We start from the raw sequence: 6,259 nt of genomic DNA on the forward strand, positions 1-6,259 counted from the left end.
TCTGGTGAAGCCTCTCACCCTCCGCATCTCTGGCCTGTACCCCAGCTCTATATGTATGAATAAGTAAATAAATCTTTAAAAAAGGGTCTTGACATCGCCCCACAGCCCTCCCCATGGGCAGAGTGGGAAGACAGGACGTGGTGGTGGTACCCGGGCTCAGGAGCAGAGAGGTGGGGTTTTGTGTGAGTTTAACCCTCAGCGTCCCCTCTGTGAAGTGGGACTAGGAGGCTGCCCTCCTCCGGCCGCTCAGAGGGTGGCCAGGGTCCCTGCTCCTGCCGAGCCCGCCCAGGGCTGGCTGGCTGGCCTGGGGTCTTACCAGGCGCGACAATAAGGCTGAGAGCTGAGTACGGAGCTGAGCACACAGCAGCACTCAATAAATACTTGCAGGCAAGAGAAGTTGGTAAATGAACGAATGACTGCCATCGGTATGACTCTCCGGTCCTGAGCAGCCTCCCAGCACGTTGGGGAAGCTGTCTCCAAGGCCCTGCCTCAGGGAGCCAGGCCAGCCCTCCATGGCCACCTCACCCAGCCTGGGTGCTCTGGAGCCAGGCAGGGGGAGGCAGCCCCGGCCCCAGGGCAGTTAGGGGAGAAACAAGTGAAAGGCCCTTCCTGCCCAGAGCTGGCTGGCTCAGAAGCCAGGCTCCTTGGCTCCATTCTCCCCACACAGGCCTTTGTTCTGCTGACCTTTCCAGATTCCCCAGCTTCCTGGGAGGTCGCAGGGAGTCGGCCTGGTTGGGCCTTCTGAGCAAATCACTCCCAGTGTTGGGACAAGCGCCTGCCCCACAGATAACAAGTGACTTGCTTGTCACTCACGAGAAGACCCTGGCAGAACGGGGTGCACAGGCGGCCCATCCACCCACTGGGCTCAGGTCCTGCCGCTCCAGAAGCCGCCTCTGAGACAGCTGGCCCCAGGCGCCTCATCCTGCAGGCTTCTCCGCCCCGCCCCCACCAGCTTCTGCAGACCTCTGCACCCAGGAGGTCCTGGGCGGAGTGGGATTAAGACCTGGGTTCCAGCCTAGTTTCCCGCGTGCGCCATTGGCCATCCTGAGCCTCAGTTTCCTCATCTGTAAAGTGGGTGACCATGCCCTGCCATGGCCTTGGTGTCAGTGGAGTGTAGCCCGCTCTTTCCCACCTCTCCTGAGTGCTTCACTGCCAGCTCTGAGCCTCGCCAGGGCGGGGCAGGGCTGTGTAGGTAGCCCCTCCTCTGGGTCAGGCCACCTGCCCAGGTTGCCCTGGGAGCCCAGAGCAGAAGGAAGCCCAGATACAAGATTACCCGCCCCCCACAACCTCCCGGGGTGGTGTCACCTTACATCCTCAGTCCCCTTTCACCTGAGGCCCACTTGGCCCTGGGAACAATCAAGAGGCCTGTTTTCCCTCCGGCAGCTGTGGCCTGGCCAGTCTGGGCTGGGCCCACATTCCACTCTCCCGCATCTCACGGTGGCCCAGGGCTCCAGGTGAAGGGTCCTCTGGCTGGCCGAGCGGCCACCCACCCCTGCTGCAGCCCGGGCAGGAGCTGGCCTCCTCACCCACTGGGGCACGAGGGCTGGCCAGACACGGTTAGGCTGGCACATGGTGTTCGGTGAGTGGCCAGCGCCCCTTTCCTTCCTCTGTGGACGCTGGGCATCGTGTAAACACTCCGGAACACCCCCACCCCTTCCCTGGCCTTCAGGCACAAGAACAAGGCCCCCGCGGCGGCTCTGGGAGGCGGCCTGCGGCAGCCAGCCTTTCGCCCTGCAGGAGGACCAGGAGCTGGACAGAGGGGCCCTGGCAATGGGGACCAGCCTCAGCGTCCGGCAGTGGCCCGCCCCAGCGTTGGCCTCTGGGAGCACAGAGGCCTCACTCTCTTCAGGCCAAGACAGCGTAGGAGACGGCGAGCCCTGACCCCCAGGCGCGAAGCACAGGTCCCAGCCACCCCTGCCTGGAATTATTACATTTTTGAGGGCAAGGTCTGGTCTCTGCAAGCTGAACTAAAAGCTGCGCTTGCCGCGACAGTCCCCAGAGAGAAACCTATTGAACAGTTTCTTGGGGTTGAATCTACACTTTGATTACAAGGAAAACTGTCTATAATAAGGATATTTATTTCCGTCAGTCTCATCAGCTGCAGGATGGTGTCCTGCGACCTGGCCACCTCTGCGACCTGCCCACGTGCATTCCTTTCACTCATTCATTCATTCTTTCCTTCATTCATGCATTCCCTGCTGAGCTCCTCCCAAAGGCCACGGCAGCCTTCCGACAGACTTGCATTCTCTCCAACTTTTCTACTCCCGGCACGGTGGCATAGATTAATCCTTCTGCCCAGAAAGCTTTTCTGGAAAAACTCCTACGCAGCCCCACAGCTCAGTTTCCATCAGCCTCCAGGGCGAAGCCCGGCCAGCCTCTAGGGCTCTCTCACACCCTCCTCCCGATTTCTCCTTTGTGGTCCACAGTGTCTCAGGCTGCTCAGGGCCCTGAGCACATCCCGCCTGATGCCTTGGCCCCCCGGAGCGATTTGGGCGCAAGGGTAAGGGGCTTCCCCGGGAACCTGGCTCGGGCTGGGGAGAAGGGCCTGAGGCAGGGGTCTCCTCGCCGCAGGCTGAGCGAGCCCAGGGCTAGGCAGGCTTGCTCGACCCATGTGACCTTGAACAAATCCCTTTCTCCTGGCAAGTGCCAGTTTCCATACTTGTCAAATAGGAGGATGGATAAAACTTGGGGATTCAAAGAATTCACCTGTCTCCGCCCTCCCCGGGCAACCTCCACATGCTGTAGCCCCAGGACGGGAAATCCAGCTGAGAAGAAACGCTAGGCCACCCCACGGGTGAGCACAGCCAGGACTCGGACCCCGTCTGGGCTCCAGAGCCAGCGGTCTGGCCCCCGGGACCAACCACGCCAGCCTCCACCCTCGGGCCGGCCCCACAGGGAGCCGGGACTGCACAGAGAATCGTGCAGGGCGATGCTGTGTCCACTCATCGATGGAGCACCTACTGTGCGTCAGGCCTGGGCTATAGGGAGGCGGAGGACAGACGCGCCCCTCCCCAGGAGAACCCAGGCCAGTGAGGGCAGGGGCAGTGGGAGACGGCCACACTGTCCGTAGGAGGGCGACGGCAGCAGCTTAAGTCAGGCCTCGAAGGCTGGGCAGATGGGAAAACACACAAAAATAAGAGGAAGGGCGCCCAGGGTGCGACGGACGGCAAAGCAACAGCGCCACAAGCGTACAGGGGACACGGAGGGAGCGACTCACCCTAAGGACCCCATCTTACTGAGGACGCACCCCCAGACTGAAAGCCGAACCGAGTCTCCAGGCGGGGTCTGAGAACAAGCCTCCTGCAGCCCCGCCGTGAGGGTGGGCTGCTGCAGTAAGGTGGGGCCGGCGCCCTGGGGGGCTGCAGCACCCCGGGAGTGGGGTGCACACGCCCACAGCGGCAGCCCACGCCTGGGGCCCCACCCTGGGTGAAACACACTCGGTCACGTCAACGCCAAGCCTGGTACAGACAGACGCACCCCGCGTGCTCATACAGGCACACCCTTGCACCCACAAAGCCCGAGTGGGCACTCCCCACACACTCACATGACGACGGCTTTCCGTAGGGTCACCGTGGGAAGACAGGACTGGGGCAGTCCCCCCAGGGCCCATCTCCTGCGCCCGACCACTGTCCTCATCCACAGCGCCAGCACCTGCTTAGGCGAAGCCACCTGGAATCGCAGTGGACGAAGGCGGGGACAGGAGCCCGGCTGACTGCCAGCGCCTCGGGCCCACTGTCCAGGGCCCAGCCTCGCAGCCACAGGGTCACGCCCTTGCCGGCAGCCCCGTGGCCACAACTCCCAGGCTGGAAAACCGCCTTTGGAATGTCCAATCTGATTTCCCTTATCTGAACCTGAAAACCAGGTCTCCAGAGGTGACCTGCTAGGCCTCTGCTCGTTCCCTGGTGTTCGGGTCAGCAGGCTCCCAGTCCACCTGAGGACCAGAAATTTAAATACCAGGGCACCGCGGGGAGCCCAGTTGGGGATCCTGGTTATCCACCCAGAACTGGATGGAAGGTGGAAAGAAAAATTCACCCAAGAGCGTCCAGCTGCGCTCTGCTGGACGCCTGAGCGGGAGGCGCCACCACTGACCTTTAACCTCAGGCGCACCCTGAGGCTGCCGGGACTGCCCAGCTGGCCTGCTGGCCTCCTACCTGTGAGTTGGGCGGCCCGGTCGTCTGCTCACACGCCTCCTGTGACGGAGTCACGCTCTCCGCGGCAAATCCGGCGCAGGTCGCTGGTGAGAGACCCCAGGTCCCGCCTCCTGGAGCTGGTCAGAGCCGGCCAGTGTCTCCACCGGCCCCGCGGGCCTCCCGCCGTTGGTCCCAAGGCCCTCTGCCCCTTCTCCCGGGCTCTTTAGCAGTTCTTCCCGCGATGGGGTTCCAGACCTTTCCATCCCAGCTGCTCTCCCGTGAGTGTCCCCAGACGTGGCCTGGCCAGGAGGACACGTGGGCCCCGCAGACAGGCCTCCCCTCCAGGGATGAGGTGCTGCTGCCCGGCCACTGGGGCTGTGCCAAGCGCAGGACAGACCTGGAAAGGCCACGGAGACCCAAACAGTCCCGGTGTCAAGGGCGCCCAGGGCTTTCTGCTCTGACCCTCGGGCTGACCCGGTCATCCTGCCGTTCCGGATGCTGCTGCTCAACGCTGGGCGGTTCTCAGCTCAAAGCAGAACCACCCCCGTGGGCCTGGGAGGAGGCCCGGCGCCCAAAAGACATCCCCGAGTAGCGGCCTCGGCCCAGCCCCCAGCCCGTGGCACCCAGAACCCGAGCGCGCGGGTTTCATCTGCTGCGGTGTTTGAAGTACTGACCTGTAGGAAAACCGTGGAGGAGGAAGGAACCACGCAGCCTTTTAGAGCTAAACGCATTGAAAATAAAACCCATTTCCAGAAAGCATAAAGCGAAGCCCTCGGCCATGTCTGCCTCGTCCGCCCTGGGGGGGTCCCCGAGCCTGGCCCACCCTCGGGGTTGTGCTGCGCCCCCCTGGCAGAGGGGGCCCGGCTGAGAAACTCCAGGCAGAGTCTGAGGCCCTTGTCGCACCCCACCCCGTCCTCTCCTGCTCAGGGAAGAGGCCGGTGAGTCTGAGGGGGGCGCAGGGCTGGCCAGCGCCTTGAGCCCCTGCTGCCCGCTGTCCTCTCGCCACCAGGGAGGCCAGATGGAGAAGGGGCTCGGCTGAACAGCCAGACCTGACGGGGTCAGCCCTGAGCCCAGCAACTACCTCCCTCAGCCCACAGAACCCCAAGAAGGGGGACCCTGCCCAGGCTGAAGAGGAAGAGATTGCCGCCAGCTCAGCCACTCCCCTGGGGCTGCCTTCCTTCCTCTCCCAGCAGCTCACATGCTCACATCCGGTCCTCCCGTTTGAGAGCTGAGAGGCATCTCTGTGGGGATCTCCAGTGCGGGTGGGGGAGGGGAGCTGGACCTGGAGGAGGGGTGAGCCAGAAGCACCCCTGCAGCTGCCCCAGGGCTAGCTGTCTACCTGGAGCTGGGGAGGTGGGGAAGCCGCCTGGTGCCGCCCCACGCTGCTGGCCCGGAGTCCACAGCGCCTGCCCCTGCTCGCCGCCTTCCTATGGCAGGGGCCCAGGGGCCCAGGCTCACCCGCTCCCAGCGGGCGGCTCCAGGTCCCGCCTCCCACCTTGCCGCAGTGGGGTCAGTGGTGAGCCCCTAAGGCGTCCACCCCGGGGGTGCAAAGCGCAAGAGGCTGGGGCTGGCCCTTGGGGACCCAGGCCCTGAGTTGTCTCCACAACCAGTTCCTAAAAAGGAAGTGGGGGGTTCTGCCTGTAGGAGGCTAGAGTCCCCTCCATCCCCCCACTTCCTGATGATGCTGGCAGCCCCTGGCTCCTCTGAGGCTGAAGGGAGGCAGTGACTGGTCCCCCCACCCCATTTCCAGGGGCCACCCAGATGACCACTAACTTTAATATTCAGGGTCACCCTACCACACTCTGTTCATCCTAGTCTGGGGGAGCTCCACTGCATAGATGTGGAAACTGAGGTTCGGGGAGGTGTGGCAGGTCCAGAGCCAGCAAGGAAGGGGGGTCAGCCCTGAGCCCGGGGTGTCAGGGAAAGAGGTTCAAAGCTCCTTATTTCCCACCTGGCCGCTCCAGCCCCTGCTCAGACAGGGAGTTTCTGCAGGGGATGCAGCCTGTCCCCTGAGGTCCGAGCCTCCTGGCAGCTGGCCCTTGAGGGCAGGAGGAGGCTGCGACAGTCACCTGGCAGGCCCCGGGCTGCAGGTGGGGCCCTGTTATCTGGATTCCTGGTCCCTGGATTCC

At 63.5% G+C, this 6,259-nt stretch overlaps 1 protein-coding gene across 1 annotated transcript in view; it reads right to left on the reverse strand.

Moving 5' to 3' along the window:
• The window catches only part of MGAT3 (mannosyl (beta-1,4-)-glycoprotein beta-1,4-N-acetylglucosaminyltransferase), a 29,387-nt gene extending 24,906 nt beyond the window's left edge, over positions 1–4,481 (reverse strand). Inside the window, exon 1 of the mRNA XM_012720344.1 lies at positions 4,152–4,481. The gene's annotated coding sequence lies outside the window, so the exon portion shown is untranslated. The remainder of the gene's footprint in view (positions 1–4,151) is intronic.
• Positions 4,482–6,259: the final 1,778 nt, after the last annotated feature.

This window comes from Condylura cristata, unplaced genomic scaffold (genome assembly GCF_000260355.1).
Source record: "Condylura cristata isolate star-nosed mole 26May11 unplaced genomic scaffold, ConCri1.0 scaffold00004, whole genome shotgun sequence".
Classification (NCBI taxonomy): domain Eukaryota; kingdom Metazoa; phylum Chordata; class Mammalia; order Eulipotyphla; family Talpidae; genus Condylura; species Condylura cristata.